Here is a 25,309-nt window from a genome sequence, read left to right as displayed (position 1 = left end):
AACACAGTGGTTCTTACAGCTTTAAATCTGCGGCTGCAGCATAAGTTCTGCCTGGGCTTGAGAATCATACTGGGACAGAGGAGAACATCTGATCTATAGGATTGCAGTGGAAATCCTCATCCAAGAACTGAGGCTATTTATTGTCACCAGCTCTTTCATCTAAGAATGGACCGACTCAGTAATTTGTACATCCACACTGTGAACAAGATTGTGGAACCTATTGGGTTAAAATAAATCCAGGATGGAGGGAAATACAATTTTCTTCAATTTCTCCCCCCAAAAAGTGCTCAGCCTGAAGAAGCAAGATAGCACAGGTTGAGAATGAGCAGTCAGTGTGAAGGGAGCCCGAAGTTCTGGCAAAGCTGGTTACTTTCATGATCAAGATAGAGGTAAAAAAATTGATATGGATGGTCTGTTCATGAACAGTTATTGATTAGGAAGATGCTCTTTATAGAGAAACATTTATCTTTTGCCAGAGATCCCTAGGAAAATCACGTTAGCTCCCTCTAGGCACAAACTCCAAGCTGAAAACCCTAATCTAAAACATTAATACATCAATAATAGAGTATTTTAACTATAACAAAAAGGTAGCTTTTAAAATTCCCATCTCTGTTCTTAAAACGTCTTCTTTTGAGAAGTAATCAGTTTTTTCTAAGTTCAGAAATTGTCAGTACTTACAGGTAAGCAATGCCACTCTCTCAGAAAATCCTTCTATATAACTTGCATGATTGCCATAATCAGCTTTTGTACTATTTTTTCCTTTTAGATTTAAAGGACAAAATTTATATTAAAACCTTGAGCTCAGGAATAGCATGACTATTCCTGTGAAGTACTGAGTATCTTTACTTCTCAGGAAGGTCAATGAGAGCTCAGAGTTAGAAACATCTAATTGGTAAATAAAATTTCTATTCTATAGAAAGAGTCAAAGTCTGGAGCAAAAGGTGCATATTTAGCAGCAAATACATGTTATTTTTGAAACAAAATATTGAAACATTTGAATTTTACAGACCTGGAAAAATATAATAAGCAATTTCTAATTCATAGAGCATTAAATTTAGTTAAAAAAAAAAAAAAAAACCAAACAACAAAAAGCAAAAAACCCACAACCAAACACCAAACTTAAATTACTTATGCCATTGTTATTCAAAGGACATGAAATTTTTTATCAGAATTTATTTCAATACCGACATAATCCTGCAAAACATTTCAGTTTCATAGAAAGAACATTTGAATGGAAAATTGCTTCATAGAAAATTCGTTGATCATCTCTACCTCTCCCATGAAATGGTTATACCACTTAAGTCAACTTTGACTACACCTTAAGAATTTTCATACTGCATGAATATTCCAATGTTAGAAACAAGTTATAAATTAGAAAAAGAATGTTAGAAAGCTGTTTGAATTTAAACCCTCAATAATTACTCAGTGTATTGGCCTACATATAAATCTTCAATTTTATTTGACTACTGTCATTCTACTTTTTCTGACTGGTCAGATGCTATTTTCCATTTGCACAGTAAAATATAATGCAGAAGAAAGTAACTTGGAAGATGCTTCACACGAGAATTATTGGTCTAATCAGCTTGTGTGAAAGTGATTTATAGATGCTCCATGTTAGAAGAGAGTCTATTAGGATTCCGGTGGCTCAAGAGAAAGATACTTCAGCTGAATATGATTCTGTAACTTTTCTTTCAGCCGTTATAGAATGCAGGACTTCATGACTCTCATGACACAGCTTAACAGTAGGTCAACAATATTGCCTGTATCCCTTTTCTTCTTATGCTTTAGTCTGAAGAAACTGTGATTTTCGTCTTTTCTGTAACTGAAGACAGAGCAAAATAAGAATGAGTGTCCTGCAGTTGAATTTCATAGGAAACTTGTAATTTAGAAGTGATATTTACAATTGCTGTTAATATTGTTTGTTATCCAATACTTAACATCATATGAGAAGAACCTAGCATCTAATTGAAAGCACTCAAAACCTAGTTTATTTTTACAACAATTAACCCATATAGGCATTCCAACCAGACATATTGGTACAGGTGATCATGGTAATTTTCATGTTTATGTTCAGGTCAGAATAACTGACCTCATACAAGACAAAGCGTGGAGCAGTCCTCAGAAATATCTTCAGCACCAGAATCAGAATCAGAAAAAAATACCCTCTGCCCTCCTGAGAAAGGCAACAAGAAAACCAGCTAGAGCTACAGCCATTGCATTCAGCAGTTTTTTCTTTAAAGGTTTCCTATATTAATCCTTCCTTCCAGTCTTTATAGACAATACATATACATACATGTATAATTAGTGATGCTGAGGTATCAGCATCAAGACATCAACAGTTCCTTACAACACTCTCCTACCTGTATTGCTGCTTCTGACATTGCTCAGTCTCTAACTATCCTAAAGTCTCAGCTTTCCTGAGGAGTACCACACATCTGTATACAGAAGCTTACAAGATGCCTGCCAAGGAGAGGACTGCAGTCTGAATAACTCTGTCATGAAGGTCTTGAAAAATATTTTACAGCAATTGTGTGCTGTATTGCACACAGGAGGACATATCATTAGAGCAATAAAAGTTCTCCATGACCCTTGTGCAAATTTGGTATCATCTGCAAATTTATTCACACGTAGCTGACTGTTATACACACCCAGAACTATTTCTTCATATCTGCTAGAAGATACATACCACCACGGGTCTAAGAAAGTGAGAGAATAGTGTGGCTTGGGTTTGTGGGCTGGAAAGAAAAGAGTCTGAAACTGAAAAAAAGTATGAAATATGTGGAAACTTCCAGAATAAAAAACAAAGGTTAATTTTTGACACCTGAATTCAGTTCAAAAGTAAGGGCAATCCTGATAATTTACTTATCGACCCTATATTTTTCTGGTGTTTCTGCTACAAAGCCAGGAATCTAGACTCCATCTGTCTCTGGTAGATTTTTGGAGTCAGGCTAAACGGATTTGGAGATGGGTCTCAAATCTCCCTTGAGTCTTTCACAACACCCTGGAGACAGGACTCAGGAGTTGAGAACTTACTTTGTACTGACCTGCAGCTCAGTTCTCATGGCTTAGAAAGCCAAGAGACCAATTAATCTGTAAACTAACAAAATCCAGAAACAATGTTCCTTATAAGCAGTCTTCCACGCAAACTGGTAAGGATTCAGAGGGTGAGCTGTCAAGAAATTTAGCTGTTTGAAAGGTTCCCAATCAAAATATATGTAGGATGAGAAATTTGTCAAAGGCAACACGTTTTGACAAACTCACATTTTATGATGGAAAAGATTTTTATCAGGAGCTTTTCCAGCTCTCTCTAATATTGTACTAATTCAACTTACTTTTACTTATCTCTCATATATACTATGCAATGATCTTTCAACAATCAGACCTTCCCCCAAGACAATCTGATCCGAACCAGGTATTTTTTACCAGATGCAAATCAGTGTGCAACTATAGAGACAATTCTTCTAGTCTACCTCTTTCATCCATACACTTCCTCAGGTGATAGCTTAGACATATGACCAGAACTTAATGAATTGTATTACAGTTTATTCCCAACTGTAATATTTTCTGGGAGTCCAGAAACCTTCTCCATCATATGATAGATTCATAACTGCAAGGTTATATGTTATGACACTTCTAGTATCAACACGTTAATGAAACTGAGCAATGTTATGGGAATATTTTTTTTTTTGGCTACATTTCAATTAATTTAGTTTTATTAAAATAAAAATCAAGAGGCTTACCTTTAAAGAGCTATCCTTTATATTAAAGTCATACTGAAGTAAAGAGAATTTCACTGAATCACCACATTATTTGTAGTACTTACCTAGTTTGACATCCTTTATTGTTTTTTTCATCACTCAGTGTAAATCCAAAAGATAAGTGGCTGAGATCATACCTTCTAATAATCTTCCATTATTTATTACTTAGGACAGACTTTTTGATTAATTAGTCTATAACTTGCATCCCATGAATACACTTGCAATCCAGGCTGTAGTTGTTAAAATTTTTCTTGGAAGATTAGACTCTTCCAGGAGAGTCTAAGAGAAAGGAGTAGAAGATTCAGTGCTAGAGGATATTCTTTCTGGCCAGACTGCTAGATAATGCTAACCATGAATCTATGCTGGAGTCTGGAGGAAAGTGAAATAACTAAGGGAAAACTAGCAGAAAGTCGGAGAGTATTTTAATGTCTTTCTTCTTTGGTTTATGGAAAGTTCAATATTTGAAAAATAGGAATAAAACTATTAATTCTATTTCTACTAATTGAAAATATTGTGAAATGACTACCATATGCATTGAGTTATAACAATTCCAAAGTGTTTAAACCCAAGTAGAATAATATTTGATACTGCCAGTGGCTTAGTCATAGAACATAAGAAAAAGTGAAGTTCAGATGGAAAGACATTTATTTCATTTCTTGAAGGTAATAACTGTTACCGTATGAAATAATTTTTAAAGTCAAGGGTGTTATCCTTCTTATCTGGACTGTTGAGATATAGACAACTAGGCAATACTGACAGTGAATAACTGGAACAAGCTCAATTATATTTTCTGTGTTTCCCTCATCCTACTATGAGGTACTCCAACATGGCAAATACCTTCCTACAAGCAGCAATTATTATAAAACTTAGAGTTAGGTAGATAGCTACCCTAGAGCTCACTCTGTCATGGATTGTCTAACCAGGGAAGAGTTATTTCTCCAAGGGGCCAAGTTATGTGGATTCTGCTGAAACTAATCAATCTTCATCAAAGGGCTATATTTTTCAGAAATCTGGTTAAAACCAAACTTATTCAGAAACAGATGGCTTGGAATGAGGGTATTAAGTAATTTTTTATTCTCATGAAAACATTTTGGAAGACCATCCAGTCCTCAGGAATAGGTGATGAAGTCATATATGAATAATGGGAATTGTTATCATATCATGTAGCACACAAAATCACAGCATTAGGCTGGAAGCTGAGCAATCACATAGGTTCATTCAGGCTCCTGTCTTCAGTAGTTACATTTCAGTTATGCTAGTTGAAAGACATATTAAATGACCAGTTGTGAAAAATGCCACCCAAGGACTTTGAGCAGATGCAAACCTGTTCAGGGACTGTATGATCTAAAAGAGACTTGTAAATCTTATACGGAGAAGCAGCAGCAAAAGATTTAACAGCACTGGACAAAGAAGATGTCACATGAAAATAGGTGACGGCTAAAGCATTTTTCCAGAAATAGGTAAGAGGCAAAGATCATGAGCATTACCTGGAAATACAGAGCACTGAGCTAGTTTTTCATGGTCTTTCTATTCCTGCTACTTCCAGTGAAATTAGGGTGTATGCATCTTCCTTTAATTGAAAACAGTTTCATCAAAGAAGAATTTTACTCCATCATTAAGCTTCTCTTCATGATATTATATTATTAGTAGTATTATTATTAACAACAGTAATATTTTTGCAATAATACTCTGCTTTCTGTGTACACCCCACTATGCTCAGGGCATCCTTCTCCAGCTCTGTACATTCTGGATATTCAGCACATCTGCCTTTCCCATGGCAGCTGGTGAGTGAGATAACTTTTCTTCCACTATGGTACAATCCACTTCATTATTTCATGCCTTTCAGATTGGAAAAAGTACCTCAGGAAAATAAGGTTGCCTTAAGTAACCAGACTCCAGATGTCTAGCACCTACATGCAATGCAGGATCATAACCTATGCAAGTGCCAAAAGCAGTCAGCAAAAACATCACAAACTGAGTTTGATGCAGAGCAATGCCAGATCTGACAACAATAAAACCACAAGTAACATATAACCTTATCAGCAGTGAAGCATTCAGTAGTTTACATCATCAAGAGCTGGCTGAGTGCAACTTTAGGAAGAGGCCTAGTATTTTAGCAATTTTGAATTACTGTTAATTTCCCCTTCCTTGTCTGCTATTGGTCTTTCTTTGCCTGGTGTGCCTTTTTCTCAGCATATCTGCACTCACTGACAGTCCTGTGCAATTCCCTGCAATCCTCTCAAATGTGACATCAGGGCTCCCTTAGTAGTTATGATTAGCTGTTTATCTGCTCATACAATTTAGTGCAATTTTATTGTGACAGGTAGAGAAGGTTTGGAGCAGGAACCTGTAGGATTTAACACTAATCGGATCAGCACTGACTGACCTATCTTGTACAATGAATAAGGTGGTGTTGCAGGAAACAGTGCTGGACAGGATGCAGGGTTTCCCTGCCCATGGCATCTGACCATTGGTCATGTTTCTAACATCTTGGGCACCAATGAGTCTTTTTAGAATGTTGTCCTTTTAAAATTGTAGATTTTGCTGGTATTTATACATTTTCCATTCCTTTTCTTTACATAGCCTTAAGTTTCCGAGTTCCTCAGGAAAAGCACTGGCTACAGAAGGGTTGATTGCAAACTGGACTGTCACTAGTATTTTGGTCCTGTTAATTATTATTCTTCGACTGTAGGCAGGGTTAAACCACCCAAATGAAACCAAATAGGGTTTACCAGAACAGCTGGAGAGTTCTTCCCTAGTTACAATATATTTAAGACTCAAAATACACTGGCATTTAAACAGTACAAAAGCAAGGCTTTACTAATTATTGAACAATTGACAAATAAACTCCCAAGTGGGTGGATCAGCGGGCAGTCCTCACTGCCACCTTTGACTTTCAGTTATTCTACGACTTTTCTGAGAGTGTCCTGTACATGAGATATCATGTTTTGTTTCATCAAAAAAACTTCCTTTTGGCAGACATATCTATGTTATTACTGCTAGATGCCTCTAGAAATACGTCAAAAGAGCTTGGATCATTTCTTATAGACAAAACTGAATAAGTAACTATGCTCCTGTCTACAAATCCTTTCTTGATTCTCAGTATATTTGTGCCCTGAGACTTAATGAATCAATGTGGATCACAGGACTAGTTAGAATCAAAACTAGCTTTACATCTCCTCATTGTGAAATACAAAAAGCAGTTTCCCCTGTGCTCCCAACAGTGAACTAGATAAGCACCTTTCTAAAGAACAGACGTATTTCAAATATGGGTAGACGTAGACCTTGTCTAAATGGGAAGGAAAGGGAAAGGAGAAAAAACTCAGCAGTTGCCAATGTCCCTCACAGAGATGATCTTTGCTATGCCCAGCACTGAGGAGGCGCTTATCCCTTGGACAACATCCCTTGGACTCCTCTCTTATTAACGACCAGAGTAAATAAAATAGTCAGAAAGCTACACTTTTAATTTTGTTGATTGTTTGTTGAATAACTGTAAGTATGAAAGTCCAATCAGGCTGAGACATGGAAGATTCCTTGTACTTTTTCCAGCAGAAAATGAAAATACATCAGTAATTCTTCTGTAACGTCTTCCTAACCTAGGACTCCAATCAAACCTCACTCAACAACTCCAACTGAACCTAACTCCAGACACTCAGCAAGCAGACAACCTGTCAGAAGAAATGACCTTGCATGTTTGTGACTGGCTAAAAGATTGTTGCCAGCTATGAAAGAAGGATGTGGTAGCAATGATTCAAGAAGATTATCATTTTCAGGCTTAATATTATCATGTAATACATTCTGATGAAAACAAATCATGACTAGTATCAAAACGGACCTCAAAAGCTGAAGCTAACACAAAACTCTTTTAATGTTGGACTACTGAGATGCATCTGTGGCAAAGGTCATAATTGGATTATTTTTTCCATGGATAGATATCATATATATTTCTGTGACTTAGGGTGGCAAAGCTGATAAATATTTTATCAGAATTAGCAATTCCAAAACCCAGAAGACCTGATTTTAAGAAGAGGCAAGTAATAATGGTGGAGGAGAAGACAAAAGGAAAAAGGAAGCCATGAGAGCAGCACCAGGTGAGAGCTGTGCCTAATGCATCTATGGAACTGAATATGGCAGTCAAACCCACTGCAACCATTGTACAACAAAACAAAGCTTTGAGGTAAAAAAATGTTTCATCTCTTCAGGAAGGATGTGAAATTAGATGTTATCAGGAGCAATAGGAACATGATAGAAATAAGCATCATCAGTGGAACACAAACTGCAGAGGGAAAAGCTTTGAATAAATATAAAGGTAGCAAGGTGGAATTGTCTAACATTATATGACAGTCTATAAAGAAGAAAGAAGGTGGAGTACATAATAGTCTGCTCATTTGATCATCCTTTACAGAAGACTGATGAAATAGACTCCAGTAGACAACTCCCAGGAGCAAGGCTGTCAAGCTGTTACACAAGAAAGAGAAAGGCACATTCATCCAGAACTTTACCCCTTCTGGTTAAAGCACTCTCTGGAGTTGAGGGCTGAAATTCCCATGGGCCCAGAGAACCAAAACTGCAAGCTGAAACACTGCTGTCTAAAGTCTCTTGGGAGAAAATCCAAAAGGAGAAAAAATATTTTATCCATAAGAAAAATATAAATTGATGCTTCCAATGAGAAGGTTTCTAGTCATCAGATCTTCAAAGCAAAAGCGGTGACAAAAAGATCGTCTGAATTTTCAGGGTTTTCATTCTTATATCAACTCTCCTTGCATCTTCCTTTCTCCTCCCCTGTGAGATATTCATTTTACTGCACAGTGAATTTGGTGGTTAAAAAGCAATCAGAATATTTTTTTTTCTGAAATGGAAACACCTTAAAAACTGCTGCCTTCTTGGGGCGGGGGTGGGATTGGGGTGTGTGTCTGTGTGTGTGTGCGCTTTTAAAAGATTCTCTTTCCAAACTTTCCCTTTGGATGAAATTTACCCCACAAATTTTCTTTGGATTAACTAAATGTAGGAGGTAAATCGCATGTGAAAAGGGGCTAACTACTGTCACTTGATAGTGATAAATTACTTCAGTGTTAGGAGGAGAAATGATTGAGATAACAGCCATTTCAGTCTCTGTGGCATTAACAAAGCAGCTCTTAGAAGGGACTACCTTGAAATAGATTCAAATAAACATGATAAAAAGTTAATTCCACTAAAAATAATGTTCCAAGTAACTGACACACCTTGAGATTTGGGGTATAATCTAAGTATTCTCTTAGAGATCCTTTCGTCTCTGCAAGCCACATGAAAAATCATGGTGTCACTTAGTGTTCTTTTTTACCTGTAAAATATTTTATTGTTAGGTAGGTAGCATGTAATATATAGTGTAATTTTGTTCACATGGTAGTCACTATTCAGTTCTTTTCAAACTGCAAAGACTCATTACCATGAAGCTAATGAAATATAAGCAGCTACACCAGACTCCAAAATTGATGGATCTGTATTCTCTCCCATTCTGGAGTCAACAGGAATTTTCTCAGCAGCATCAGCAAGAAGCAGATAGTTGGCGATCAGATTTTCCATGAGATTAGATGGCTGTCTTAGTGAGAATGAACCCATTCTGAAAGCAGAGCTCAGAGAACATGTCAGCAAAAGCAGAATTTTCACGGGGGAAGAGAGGGGGGAATTTTCCTTGTCTCCAGCATAGAAAGTATTAGCATAATTCCTCAAGTGCACACTATCTAAGATACCTGTAAGTTATTTATTAATAGTTAAAGAAGTTATTTGGCACCCAGCATCAAATATAATTCTTGAAAAGGGCTGACAGCAGAATACATTTGTTAACTAGAGTCATGCCTAAACTTTGCCAAGAGAAATACTGAACTAAATGTGCACTCACTGAACGAGAGGATGTCTTTTTTAAGTTGAAGTCCTTGTTTATAGTTTCCTTTTTTATCTTGTCATATTTCTCTAAGTTTAGATTGATAATAGTAGCACCAGGAATAAGGTAAATCAGACTAAAGAAGAGTTTTGCTTATTGCACCATTCAAAGCTTATCTCTTTCTGCAGAATTTTCTTTATATTGTAACAGAAGACTACCTTTGTGATATCCTAAGACCTTGACTTGTTTATTTTGTTTGTTTTCTTTAGTTTAACGAGGTGACAAATAAATGAGTTCCTCAAGGAATGAGGGACTGTCAGGGCTAGAAACTGAAGTTTTCTGTTTATTCATAGGCCAGGTATAGATGCCGGCAGGCACAGTGCAAATACGTCTGTCAATAATCATGCAGTTGGCCTGAGGGAACAAGACTGTTAAGTGGTTGTTATTAGTGTAAGTCCTTGCTGCTTCACATATGGGACCTTTCCTGAGCTGAGATGGTCAATGCTATCAACCCATGGTCAAGTATGTGGAATCCAGACAGCCAAATCTATGATAAGGATCGATGAGTAGACTGTTCTCTCACAGGCCTCCTCTCTTCTAATGTATTTTCCATGTGAAATAAAAGAATAAGGTGAAATCTGATATCTGTGACACAGTAATTCATATAAAACTGATGGTATGGTAAAATCACTCAGGCAGAGAGAGCAGTCTCTGGAGCACCCTGAGCAGAGGCGCGCAACACTGCTATTTAGATCCTCTCCCTTTGGCTGCCTCTCAGACAGGCGGCTTCTCAATCAACCTGTAGGCTATTTATCTGGGCATACTTGGTAGGGAATTAATCTACCTGGCATGCTTGGACATGCATGGTCTCATTCACTCTTAAGGGTACCCTCCAGCATGTCTGAGCCCATGCTTACAAGATCACTGTCTAGTCTTGATGATGGTTTTGACTCCTGGAATGGCCATCAAACAGCAATACAGATAGTCGCTTGGAGTCCATCACTACTGAAGAACCTTGGAAGTATTCCTGCTAACAAACTAGCAGATGATCAAGAATCTTGAGATTTTCATGTGAGTCAATGCAAGTATCAAGATCTATTGTGTATAATATGGCAAAGAACAACATACTCAGGAAGTTTCACAAGATTTACATGGCTTTCAGATACTGGGAAAATGCTTTAAAAACTTCTGAAGCATCATCACTGATGTCAAAGGTCAATATTTTTAAATAACATTCTCACAAATCAAATCAAATCAAATAGTCTATTTATTTTACTTGACATCCAAAATATTTTCAAAGTTATTTTTGCAAGTCTACTGACAGTAGATTGCACTTTGCTTGTAACTGCCCTCTTGCTGATAAAGAAAGGAGATCCAAATTAGGGGAAATGTGTATGCAGAAGCATATACACACACACACTAATCATCTTTGTACATCCCTGTAAACATTTGTTTGTCTCTTCCCTAAAAATTAGCAGTCATTAGAGCTGCATGTGAAGCAAAAATCCAACTATTGATGAAAATTTGTCATTTTATTTTAAATTTTAAAATAAAAAAAAAAAAAAGAGAGAATATTTGGAAATTTGGACAATAGCAATCACCTGGCCATTTTTGCAGGACTGGGAATAGACATGCTACATAGGATATTGCTAAGGCATTTTAGGGGAGAAAGGGAGAGAAAGTCATAATTACATCTTTTAATATAAAGTCGTAACTCTTTCAAATCTGTTTTATTCTGCAAACACTATAATTTACAGTAGCAATTCTCTACTAATCAGGTGTTGTTATTGTAGTGTTCTGTTTTACCAGGACACTTTAGTGTTAAAAATTATAAAATATGTCAGTCAGTTTTGAGTGTAGTGCAATTATTTTTATGGCTGATAAACTGAATGAATAACTCCCTGTGTGCAACATAGGCAGAGCAGGTTTGAACAGTCCTTGGTCTGCTTTCGATTTACATGTCTATACAAAGATGTGCAACTCAGAAAATATGATATTACTGCACAATAAAACAATTGAATTAGAAGTGATCCTACTGAATATTTTTGCTATCTTCCACATAACATTGCAGTTGCAAAAATATATACACATATTAGGTCAAACCCTGTGTTCATTAAAATACAACTATTAAGGTGTCTTTTTTAAGATAAACTGATGAGATTGCAAAGATTCTCGTGAAGATAACAAAAAGGGGCTGTGCTATGATTGGTCTTGACGTCATTAAAAACAGTGTGGGCAGATAACTTTTAGTTGGCAGCAAAATCACTAAAAGTAAAGATAAAGAATCCTTGAATGACAAGAGGCAACATCTCCTTTCCTGAACCAGGATTATCCTACAGAGCCTCAAGAAAACCCCAGGGTAAAGGTAAGGAAGAAACAGTTTTAGTGCGACATCCCTTAATTATATACAGATGTTTACTAAGAAATCTAGCTAGATCATCTGCACTGCAGAGAAAAACAGGGATTTTATTCCTCTGTCTGTTATCAATTAAATCATCAAAACAAAATTATCATTCAAATTACAATGTATCATTTCACTTTTAGAATGTATAGGGAGGAGGCAATCTATGAAGCAGAAATCTGCTAACCATCAAAGCAACAAAGAAACATTAAAGTTCAATGGACAGTTTGTTCATGCATGTTTTAATCTAGTTTTTTTAAAAATGGAAACCACGTTCACGTGGTCAAAATAACACTTGCGTCAAAGAAGCCTTTGAGGTTCAATCCAGTGAGACAGTCTTTTTTTCTTTCTTTCTTTCTTTCTTTCTTTCCTTTTATTTTTTTTTATTATTTTTTTTTCACAAAACCCCAAAATGTTTTCATGAGGGGAATATGATCCTCAGAGATGCCAAGGTGGCACTGCTAGAGTTTCTGTGTGGGAAAATATCTGCTGTGAGGCAAGTTTGGCATAAGCAGAAAATATCAAATGCTTTACTTCTAACTGTATTCCCTCGGAAAATGGCTGCAACTGGGAACTGGTTTCTATTAATACTTACATTCTATTGTCTTCCACCATACATGTGTTATACTTGTTCAGTGTTACCTTTTATGACATCTATGTTTTAAAGTATTCATCTGACTTTAGGAAAGGGATGTATTCCAACCATTACATTTTACTGTACATACATCTTGCATAAATTAATAAAATGCCAGGTAAGTAGTTTCCTTATTGTTTTTAAGCTGGAAAAACTGTAAAACCAATAATGACACACACTTTTAAAGAAAACAGATACCTGTTTTTTATGGGAACAGGTATGTTGGTATGAAAAATTAAAATACTCAGCTAATAATCCACCTGAGATGTCAGATACGATCCCTGGGTGCTTCTGTTTTTTCCACTAGCAGTTATTTTCAGAAACTATTCCCTATAAAGATATTAATACTTTCTCTTGCTGTGAAATTTAAAACCTTTTTTCCTTCTAAAATTGAGCAACAGGTATGCCACTGTACTCCCTGATGCAATCCTTACCTGGGACAAAGGGTCATATTCATAAAAAAGCTTTTTGTGGCCAGGACCCTTTAATACTTCCCTTTTAAAGCTGAAAATAAAGACACATATGATTTTATTAGAGATACACAAAAAGTCATAATTACGTAGTCACAGAGATTAGTGTCTCCTTAAGGTAACCTTTAAGCAAGGATGGATTTTTCCACCAGGTTCCAATGCAGGGACTGGAAACAACCCTCTGCCTGTGCCCCTGCGCATGTGTACCAATGCACAGTCTACTCACACAATTAGCATCTGAATTTAAACTGAGCTTTGTTTAAACTACCATTTATACCTATCATTTTTGGCACTTTGTCCAGAAGGACAAAACAGCCTGGAAAAGAGAATAATTCTCTAGTATGCAAATGCAATCTCCACACTGTCAGCTGTCCTTTTCCGTCAGATTAGTCTGCCTTTTCCACATTTAGAGCTCTAGTTCAAATGTTTTACGTGGGCATAACAATTACAGGGAGAGTCATGAGCTTAGAAAAATAACTACCATGGGATTTATTATTGCCTTTTCTGTCAAAATTTAAGTGTGCACTACATTAAATGCAGTTCAGGTTGTATGTACGTATTTGCTGTCTCTTCACTGCATGTAAACATGCATTTGGGAATTTGAATAGCTATAATTTCAAGGCAGCATCTAACAGCATTAACAGCAATTGTTTTCAAATTGCCTGTTCCTCTCAGCCACATTGATATTGCAAAGAAAAAAAAAATAATGAAACAAAACACAAAAAAGTGGGCTTATAGGAAAAAAAAAAAGGCTAAGAACTCAGAATTTGGGAGCACATTTGTTTTGAGTGCTTGTGGCTTTCCATAGCTGAGCAGTGCATTACCTCCGGTAGGAATCAGCTGTGAGGCTGCCAGGAAGATGCTGCCTTACCGCACAGCAGCCCTTCCACTGCCCACCGCTCCCAACAGTAAACGTCGGTGTGATCATTTTAATTCAAGACCTACTTTCTGACCTTGTACATACACTTATCTGCCAGCTTAAAAAGTGACAGTGGTTTGTCACTAAGCAAGTATTAAATGCACCATCCAGTCTACTTTGCTCAGTAAAACGGCTCAGGAAGCATCGCCACAAGAGATTGAAAGGAATTTATTGTTTTACTGATTTGGAAACAGTGCATATGTGGGTTGTGGAGGTAATGTGCTGCTGAGACAAGTGCGTATTCCAGCTGGCTCAAAGGCTAGACATGCCTCCTAACTTTTATGTTCCTTAACACTTAAATGTGCCAAGAGAAGCTCCTGGGCATCCTCAGGAGCAGGCCCAGTCCTTTGCCTGCTGACAGCATGTCTAAACCTGAACCTGGTCCTATTTCGAACACACTGGGAGCTTGAGAGCACACCTTGAGACTTAGCTTTTAAATCAAGCTTTCCACAGACTGCCAGCTGCAAAGCCCTGGATGATAAGTTTACTGGCGAGGTTTGTGCTTCTTTGCTGAAGTCAAAGCCTCAGGGCAGTAAGACAGAGTGGATTCTTGGCCCTTTCATCCTAACTATTAGTTGATCTTCCAGTATCTCATGCAAGATATGTCATTACAGCTCCGTGAAGGATCATTAAAAGTTCTGATTGTGTTACATGACAGATCTATGCATTTTTCTGTGATACAATATGAGCTCCAGACTTCACAACAAATATTTAATTCCTGTTTACTTCAGTTAATTTTGCCTATTGTTCTATTTGCAGACTACACCTGAAAACAGGTAGTTGCTTTCCCTTACATGTATTTACCACTCAAATTCTAAATAGCTTCTTCATTTGTACACACACTAGAAGTACTTTTATGAGAAGCGCCAAGTTACTGGAACTATTTTCACTGAAAATACACAGTAATCAAATTATCACAGCACTTAAAATCAGTCTCATGGGGTAAATACTCACAATTATGAATGTGAAGTTCTGCTTTCTGCACATGCTCTGCATTGATGACTTGAAATGTGCTAATGAATATACCCACTATAAAGTTATTCCCTACAATATTTAATATACTTACCAAGAGACAAACAGTGCTTTATGAATTAAGAAAATGTGTCACTGCACAACAAGGACACAGCAAAACTCAGGACTTTTCTTGAAAACTGGGAAGCAAAGAGTTAAATGACATGGCCCCGCAGTCTAATTGTGCCCTCTGGAAGTTGCATATAGCTGCTGGGGATTCCCCAGGGGCTTTTCTGCTGCATCCAGTATATGAGCTGTATGAGCAGAGGTAGAAGGATCCATGGAGCAGGGCAGCATGACGGTCACTGTAGTAAGAGATGACTGGGGAGGGGTTGTGTCTCTCTGGGTGTGTATGTGAGCCCTTTTAAGTGACTCCTGCTTTCACCATCAAAGGGAAAAGATACGATGCACCTGGGAAGAGCCAATATACCTCATTTCTGCACTGTCATGTGTATGTTACGTTGGTGATAGGGTACTGAGATCGTTTGCAGCTACGTGGAAGACGTGTGTGGTCTGTGGGTTTACAGACTGGTAAGTGAAAGAAAAGTGTTAGACTGAGTCATCTGTAGAAGGATGAAGGCACTGTAAATAATTTTAAAAAAAAATAATTGATGTGATGCTCTTTCTATGGAGCTGAGAAAGTGTTTGAGTGTAGGGCAGATGGAGGTAAATTAAAACTTGAATTCCCCAGATTTCAGAAATTTAAACTGAGATCTGTCTATGCATTCCCTGCTGTTTAGAAGCGTAGGATTTGCTACACAAAATACCTCCAAGCAAACCTAAAACATTTTTAACAAAAGTTTTGTTGTTTTGCTTTGTTTTTCTCACTGGATCCACTTGGGCTGGGTTACTTTTGTTGTTTTTTTCTTTAATGGAAAAGAAATCTTTCCATCAGGAATACATGATTATTTTGTGCAATTTTTCTTTTGAGCTTTATTACATGGAAGTAGTTTTGGTCACTTGAATAATTTAGTGTATTTGTCTTGTCCTCTGGGCACTCTGGCCCACCCCACACAATTTTACCTCCCCTTACCATTTTACCTTTCTCTCTATCCATTTTGCTTTTCCTCTCATTACAGCATTTTGGAATATATAAGCACCTAAAAAGTTATTCCTAAATGACTATCACACTCTGTTGTGTACACAGAGGTTGAAGCACTTCCAGCTTCACACACACACACAAATACACAATGTTCTCCATCCCTCTGGGATTTCAACTCCTTTAGTAGGAGTGTTAGTGGCTCTCCCATCTGGCTAATGCTATGTCACATCCCACTTTCCTACCTCTAAGCAATTCTCTCCCAGTATACAGGGTAGTTCAATTTTCACTGAAATTGGCTGAAGCAAGGACAGAGTCGCTGGCTTCTTCATTAATCTTTTTGGCCACCCCACCTGAACGGAAACCACTCATATATGTGCAAGATAGTCCTTCCCAAACAAACATGCTGCTTTGCCAAAAACTCAACTCCACTGAAACTCAACTCTTTCTTCCTTGAAAAAAAATGGGGAACCACATACTGATTGAGAAAAACACTGAGTGACTGAGGTCACTTAGGGCATAATTGTAGGTCCAGTATGATCTTCACATTTACATGCACAAAAAAACCCTGCTGAGAGTTTATCTTTTTTTAATGAATGACAAAATCTTTTTTTTTTCCCCTTGAGGCCAAAAATAGCTAAATCTTTAGAAAATCTAAAGTAGCACTGGCTTGAAACACTCACTGTATCCAATAGTCCTACTACGGTTGTCTGAATTTCAGTCTGATAGGAAAATGGGCGTAAGATCTGGGGTACATAGACAAATTAGAGAAAAAGGTATTTGAGTCCCAGCTCTAATGTAACTGCCTTGTTTCTATAAAGAGTGAAACAACTATAAATGTGAACAAAACCTACAGCTGAAGGTATTACATTTCTAATTTGTAATACATCATGTCATAATCACGTGGGATGCTCAGCAGGACAAATAAAGACAGATTACCTGGCCGGAATAGCTTAAAAAGTCCTGATATTTTAAACACTTTCGTAGGGTGTGGTGTTTACACTATGATGAGTGCCATTAACTGCACTGTAACTACTCCTGAAAGAAAGCGGTGTCGTTGACTTCAATGAGACTACTCATGGTAATAAGCACCGTGCCAGTGGTACGTGTCTGGAGACTATTATTATTATTAGTTACATGCTCTTCATGTTGCAGTAACCTCTAGAAGCCAAGCCTTGGAACTGGGCTCCACTGGGTTAATCAGTATGGGGCCCAAAGTTAAGAATGAGAATGACATGGACAGTGAAGAGGGTAAAACTAGGATGAAAGTGAGAAAAATAGGAAACAAGTGACATGGCATTGTTACTTGGCAAGTTGCTGCGTATATTTCAGACTTACAGTTTTAAAAAGCTAATAATAATGGCTTTGTTTAATCAGAGACACATTCAGCACAAAAGTTATTTACATCTTTTAACAGACTCTGAAGGGCTCCTCCTATCCTGGCTCGCTTAACCCTTTTCCTGCCCTTTTTCCCCACTGTGAATTTTGCAAGCAGGATCCACAGTAAACTGTGCTTTCTACAGGAATGAAAATTAAAAGGCACACATTTTGTTGTTGCAGTGGTGAAAAACTGTATACACACTTTTTTCTTTGACTCCATTGTTTGAAACTTTGCTAGTTCCTTTTTTTTCTCACTTCCTCTTACTTGTATTTGTAGTGTCTGAGAGAGGTTAAATGGTTTCTATGTTTGATCAGTCACAGACTGAGAGTACCCTGGAAATCAGTGTTTTCTACAAGTTAAGTTTTGTGACTGTGTGCATATGAATGTGTGAATAAGTGCATATGAGTAATTGCTAAGAATGTACAAGTGCAATGTGGTAATTTCTTTCCCTTCATTCATGGCCTTTTCAAAGGAAAAAGCATTAAACTGATCTAGAGAGGAAAAAAAAAAAAAGTATATAATGAAAATATCCTTAAAAACTGTAATTTCCTAAACCAAATACAGACCAGAATATTGGGGAGGGTGTGTGTGTGTGTGTGAGGGTTAACAGTGCTGTAGCAGTTACAAAATTGAAAAAAAAAGCATAATTCTTTACAAATACATGCAGTGTGGGAGGAAGGAAGGACTTGTGGTTTTGGCACTTGACTGGTGCTCACAAGAGCTAGATTCTGTTTCCAGCTCTGCCACAGACTCTGTTCATAGATGCTATCACAGTGAAAATAATAAATAATAATAGTTATGAGCACTTCTGCAAATTATTATCATCTCTCGCTACTTGTAAAAAGGGAATAAGAAGAGTACTTTCCTCCTGGTGCATGCTTTTTTAATGTACTGGCATTGTAAGTAAACTGAAGATGTACAAAGTGGTGCTGTGCAGGGATCCTCTAGTGAGCTCAGACACCTGAAGCAGCGCATAACATGTGAGCCCTGGTGCTTTGCCCAGCCGATGTAGCCATGACTGAGGGATGTTTCGCTTGGCTGTAGCTATGAGGCACAGCGTTATGGCAGGTTGACATCGGTTAAGTGATTAAACAGCATGTATCACAATGGAAATTAATTTCTGAAAGGGTTCAAGTAATAATACCTTTATCTGAAATTTTAAAGGATTGTGAAAAGAGTAATAGGAGATGTCAAATTTTATGTTAAAGTGCTCACTTCAGTGTTTTTAGTTTAAAATGTTTTCTCTGCTACTAAATGAGTGGGAGATCTGACGCCCTATGCTTCTTTTGACTATCTGGCTAGGATTATTTTTCCTGATTCAAAGTGAATATATGAGCTAAGGAGGAAGAAAATTCCTCCTCATTGAAGGGAAGGGTAGGGATTTATAATAATTATCACAAAGAAAAGCCTTGGGAATGATGATAGTTGTCTACTACCATGCCATTAAGCTTGAAAAGTTTTCAGGTAGTTGGCACAAAAGGTTTAATTACCATATACACTTCTTCCTGTCCTAGCTTTGCTTCTGTTAAAGAACATTATTTTAAAAAAAGCACTCAGTTTTTCCACTGGTTTCAGGGAGAACATCAGGCCAACAATGGCTGCCTTTGAAATTTCTACCCCAAAGCTCCCTGTCTAGATATCTATGGACTGCTACTTCCTACTTTATCTTCAGTAAAATAGTTTGTTCCAAAACTTTTGCTGCCTTCATCTCATAGTAGATCATCTTCATTAAGAAACATCATTTTATAAATGGCAGTGATGAAAAAAGTGCCAAGTGGATTTTCTAGTGAATTACAATCTCCCAAGAAAAACTAAATTGTAATAAAGAAAAGATCCCCACTACTTTCCTGAAATTGAAGTTGATTTTCCTTTCCTTTGCTCACAAATGCTTCCTCAGCATTTGGTGCTTGGAATTCCCTTGCATTCATTGGTTTTGTTTGATTTATTTTCTCTTTGGGTTTTGGTGGGGTTTTTTGTTTGGTTTTTCTTTGGTTTTTGTTTGTTTGTTTGGTTGGTTTGGTTTTGTTTTTGTTTTTCCCAGAGATTGATGTAGAACAACTCCCTTTTTGATTTCTGTTTGCTACAGGATATTGTCCACAGAGTCCATCACAAGCTATTTGACTCTTAGTATCCTTGAACACTAAGTGCTTAAGTAATAGCCTGACTCTGGACTCTGGTGTCTAACTTTAATGACTTAAATAGCTGTAATGCTATTATTTTTACCATTACTATTATTTTTCATAGATGTTAAGTTCACACAAAATCACTATGATATCTGCTTTCCTGCATAAGTTAGACCATTCAGCTCTAGCCAGCTTATTTCTGCATTAGGGTCAAGGATTTACAATAGAATTGGAATATTCCTCTTAATAAGATATCCAGTCCTGACTTAAAGATCCCTAATTATGGAAAATTTACCACATCCCTTGGAAATCTGATTCACAGTATGATTACTCTCACTGTTATAAATGTGTCAGTTTGAACTTTTCCAGTTTCAGCATTTTTTTATTTATTATTCTAAGACCAGGGTCTAATACTCTAATGTACCTTGAAACAGCGATTTTCTCTAAGGGGAAAAAAAAATAAGAAGCAGCTGTCTTATTGCCAAGTGCACTATTTGTTGAAGAAGGTGGCATTCTGCAATAGGACTGGAATTCAAATTTAGCCTTACTGTGAATTTTAGACTATGGATGTGCCTATCTCTGACAGATAAATAAAATATTAGTCTTCTGTCTTGTGGCCTGAGAAAAGATATAATATGACATGATACCTGGCAGAGCAGATTTAAGTGGGGGACTGAGACAGGGAAGAGAAGCGATCTCATGTTCATTTCTGAAGTTACATGTGTTTAAATACATACTATTGACTGCATTCTCATTTTGCATTTAATTTGTATAGTATAGCTTCAGTGAATTGGCATGGGAATGGTGGTCAGGGCTGAAGAGAGAGTGGAACTGATTCATATTCATCATAGGTCTAACATGCTGAGCAGTGTCTGGTCTTTAATTTTGTAAAGACTCCTCATGATATTTGATATTAGGCTACAAGTCACGGAATGTACTGTTGTAACTTGTACAACATCCTAAATAATTTTGAATTGGCTTGTGTTCAGTTCTTATGATTTTTTGGGCTTCCTTTTTTCTCATGTACATAAATTATTCTTCCCAATCCCATTAATGTTAAATATGCTTGCTGAGTTGTCTTCCAAGAACATTTTCTTTAAACAGCCTACCTGAGATAAATTAATTTAAAAAAAAAAGAAAAAGAAAGAAACAAAAAAACTTACAACACCTGAATAAAAGACCTTTGGGGCTTGCTGTCTTTGTATTATGATTTATTTGTTGATGTAAAAAGATCGCACTATGTAGCAGGTCTGCTTTTCTCCCTCTTGTACTAATACACTTACTATTATCTGGCCACATACGGAGAAATCCTGCCCCAAACAGCCCAGAGCAGAACCCTGACCAGTTTCCCATCCACCTCTTCAGATCCTGGTGCCAACCATAACAACTTGCAAAGACTTAGTTTCAGCTGGGATGACTTTTAAGAAGTAGAGGGACTGCTAGGAGTTTCAGTCTTACTCCTACAGCAGTGGGAATTCCAGCAGTGACTGGAACCTGAAACACATCCATTCCCATTCCCTTTATCTATCACAATTTTCAGAGAATTTGCCCTGCAAAAATACCTTGGTGCTGTGTCTGCACAGCTATGGGATTTTATCCACACATATGGACAGTAAAAGCATCTAACTGTTGTTGGCCAACATCAGCTACTCCAGACTCTGCAGAGTGGGGATGAGGAATACCAGCCACCTGCAGAATAAAGGGTCAGTGGAATAGGGTGCTACAAGCTTTCTTCTCCTTGTACATGAGACAAGCCTTCTCCTTCCACAAAGAGAAACAATTATTTCCCTGGAACTACAGCCTGGATTTTCACTTGTGTCTCCTTGACTCCCAGAGGAAGCAAATATAAAAGCATCATTTTCTAGTCAATCTTTATTCTTTCAAACTCCTTTTATATCATTCATTTTTGCCTCAATGAGGATACTGTGTGAGCTTCAGGATTCAGGTTTTTGTAACTATAATTATTTTAGGATCACATTTATTTAGCTTAATGTAGAAGTTAACAGGAACATACAGTTTCTGAATATGCAACTTCTGTGACAGACAGACCTTAAATACAGACTATGCATATGGTGATATGAATATGTGTTAATCTCAGAGCTGAGCAGGTTTGGTTTTTTAATAAATCTGAATTAACATGATGTGCACTTTTTTATATAGATCAGAGATGAGAGACTTTGTGGAAGAAGGTGGATTTAAGAAATACTTTTGGGAAACAGGGAAGCAGTTTCAAGTAAAATATGTTTTGAAAAATTTTGTCATGTATGGTGCATATTTAAATAATACAGAAAGGAAAGCTCATAAATTAGGGAAGACAGAATAACATGGAATTTGAGACAGTAAAGGCTTTCAAGCCAAAATTCTTAAAGGTTCATTTTTTCAGCAGTAAATCTGGATGTGATCTGAACTCAGACAGGAAAAATCCTATGCCACATTTGCCACTGGTGGTACATGGGCCAATTCAATGTGTTATGCTGCATGACACAAAACTGAGAAATTTTTCCACTATTTTTTTTCCACTATTTTCCACTATTCCCACCACTATGGCCACTACTGAGGCTGAAAGTGCTGGGAAGTGGGACAAAAAAGCCTGTGAACATCTAGAGCTATTCTGCCCATCTCTAAGTCAGAACAAGATTATTTATTATTTCATAATTACTATTTTTCTATCTGTGGTAGTTTTAAACATCTCAAATAAGATTTGTAAATATAATTCCAATTCTTCTGTAACAGTAGATTACTATTACTGTCTTGTAGATGGCTACCCAACCTGTAATGCCCAATGTACATAAATAGAATCATAGAATATCTCAAGTTGGAAGGGATGCATAAGGATGGAGTTCAACTCTCTGCTCCTTGCTGGGATACCGAAATGTAAACAATATGACTAAGAGCGTAGTCCAGATGCTCCTTGAACTCTGATGGGCTTGGTGGTGTGACCACTTCCATCTGGAGCCTGTTCCAGTGATGGACCACTCTCTCAGTGAAAAACCTTTTCCTAATGTCCATTCTGAACTTCCTCTGGCACGGTTTCATTCCATTTGTTCGTGTCCTATTGCTGGTCACCAGAGATAGGAGATCAGCACTTCCCACTACAGTTTTCACACATTTGAGTATGACCCTGTGCAGGGAGTTTCTGGCTTTCTTCATAGTGGCTTCACTACCATGGGGCCTCCTAAGTAACCTGAGTCCCCTTTGTGGGAGGGAGTAAGCTATGACTGACACCAGCAAATCACCTTTGGACCCCATGTTGGACCCAGTTACTCCAATCCTGAGCCACTTGGGAAACAGTTGGCAAGTCTCACCCACAAACTACTCTAGGAATCTCCCCATCCACCAGGTCTCTGACAGAGGCTTTAAACGTCTTGTGGCTCTGGGTCATAAGAAGTTTTATCATGTATCTCATCAGATCAAGAGGGCTGGCCACATATGATTGAGTATAGTATTTTGTAAGAGTTACGTCAGGTATTATTTAGAAATGTATTTAATCCCCAAAAGGAATCTATCTCCACCTGAAGCAGCTGGTATTGAAGAACCTGCTATCAGGAAATAATTTCCTTTAATAATGTGTAAGTTGTTTAATGCTAAGGGTATTTAACTTTATAAAATAAGGGTCTCTTAGAGAACTGGGAAGGGAGGAAAGAGTGAGATGGAAAAATTGAGCAGACTGCATGTTATTAATTTTTAGGAGATACTTTTCATGCTGTCCTCACCCATCCAAAAGAATGTAGGTGTGGAGAACTAAAAGCTCTTTCACCTAGAAGATTAAATTAGAAGTTAAATCCTTAAATTATAACTGAAAATTATATAATATATTCCTGTAGAAGGTGTAGAAGCAGTATAAAAGCTGTAAACTATAATCCTGTCCATTTGTAATGCATCCATTAAAACACAGTGCGACTCCTTTTTTTTTTTCCCTCTCAAGTGACTGCATAAATTACACACTAGTAAAGGCATTGTCCTGATTTTTTTTAATCTTATCGTATGTGAATTTCCATTAAATGTTCTTTCCTTAGTTAACAGGAAAAAGCTTGGCTACCTTTTGCTGCCAACTACACCATTAGAGTCTGCAATTCTTTTATCAGCTGAAGATGTTTCTTCATCTTCTTGATACATTCTCTCTTCTGATACATAAGGAGAGCACAGTCTCCACCTAATGAGACAGGGAGGGACTGGATGGACAGGGTGAGGGAATTTGTGTCTCCTTTTTTTTCGGTTGCTGGTAAACCTTCTACCATTAATTACACAAGAAAGAGATGGAAAAGTTCTAAAAGATCATCCAGCCCAACTCCTCCTCAGTGCAAGATGATTCCCTGTGCTACACTTCATATTTTTGCTCAGAAAAAAATTTAAATGGTTTGCATTAGTTCCCACATGAACTTATTTCATAGCACTGTTTCATGCAATAACTTCCACTCAGGGAATCCTAAATAATTTCTGTCTATCCTTTCCACTTTACCTGCCAGATATTTGTAGGGTGTTATGTTTTCCCCTAGGCCACTGTGTCGCCAGTTTTTCTCTCAATGGTATAGGTAGGGCTGTTAGACCCATCTATAGTTATGGCTGCCCATCACTTCTTGTTATAAAGTCTTGCTTCATGCTGTTAAGTTAAACTTTGGTCATTTGGACAGAATTTTTACTCTCTACATGAATGTCTTCAGCTTATTTCTTTGGGAAGTGTTGAACAGCACAAGTCAGCCTTCTCTGAGACTGGGATTAAGGGGAGAAAATCTACCTCAAGAGAGAAAAAAAAACATTCCTTTCTCTTGAGAAGCTGTAACAGACACATGCCACGCAGCACACACTTGACTTTTGGTTTCTAGGGAGGATGATCCCTATCACTAGGCCTATGCTTTTTGCCATCTCATGACATCCCTGTCAACCTATGCAATTCCAGGGAAAAAAAATCCACTACTTGCACAGGTTTAACAGAACCTTGTTATGCTGATTACATTCTTCAAAATTTCTACCTTAATTCAGCAAGCTCAACAAGAGTAGAGCTCTGACACAACTAGGCCTCCCTTTGCATGACTGAGCTTACTTTAAGAGGTCTGAAAGGGTAGAAAACACCTTTATCATTTTTGTCGCAGCTATTCATGCCTTTGTGGGCCTGAACATCATGCATGAGAGCAGGAAAATGGGCTTTTCTGTGTTCTCAGCATTCCCTTTGCTAAGGTGTTTGTGGGAGGTGAAGAAGAATGATCCACTAAGATGGAGAGGTGAGGAAGATGGGAAGTGCTAAGAGAAAAGAAGGAAGAGGTACGAGCAAAAAGAGAGGCTTACAGAGCAAGGATTATGGGCTAACAGAAGAAGTCTCAGGCAGATGATAAGAGAGAGGATAAGAGAGAGCTCCACAGGAGCTGTGGCAAGCAGAAGACCAAAACAAGGACCAGGCAAGAGAAGATAAACATGAGCCAGGATGTGAGTATGGAAAAATACATTGCTGATGGATCATACAGCTACAGGCTGTATCATCATGAATATTTTCAAAGGGACTGAATTAAAATTGCACAGGCATTTCCTACCACTTGAATGCTTGATTTTGCAACCTGAACATTCTTTTAACATAAATTTTTAAATGTAACTCTCTGTAGATATATAGTCCTGCGTTATTCATTTGGATTGTGTTGTATACATATAATCACGCTTAGCTTCTTTGTATGGAGATGCAATGGTACAACTTGCTCCAGGCTCAAGCCTTAAGCTCTTTTCA

The sequence above is a fragment of the Numenius arquata genome, chromosome 3 (genome assembly GCF_964106895.1).
Source record: "Numenius arquata chromosome 3, bNumArq3.hap1.1, whole genome shotgun sequence".
Taxonomy (NCBI): Eukaryota; Metazoa; Chordata; class Aves; order Charadriiformes; family Scolopacidae; genus Numenius; species Numenius arquata.
The sequence above is the reverse complement of the archived record's forward strand: the minus strand, read 5'-3'. Positions refer to the sequence as shown.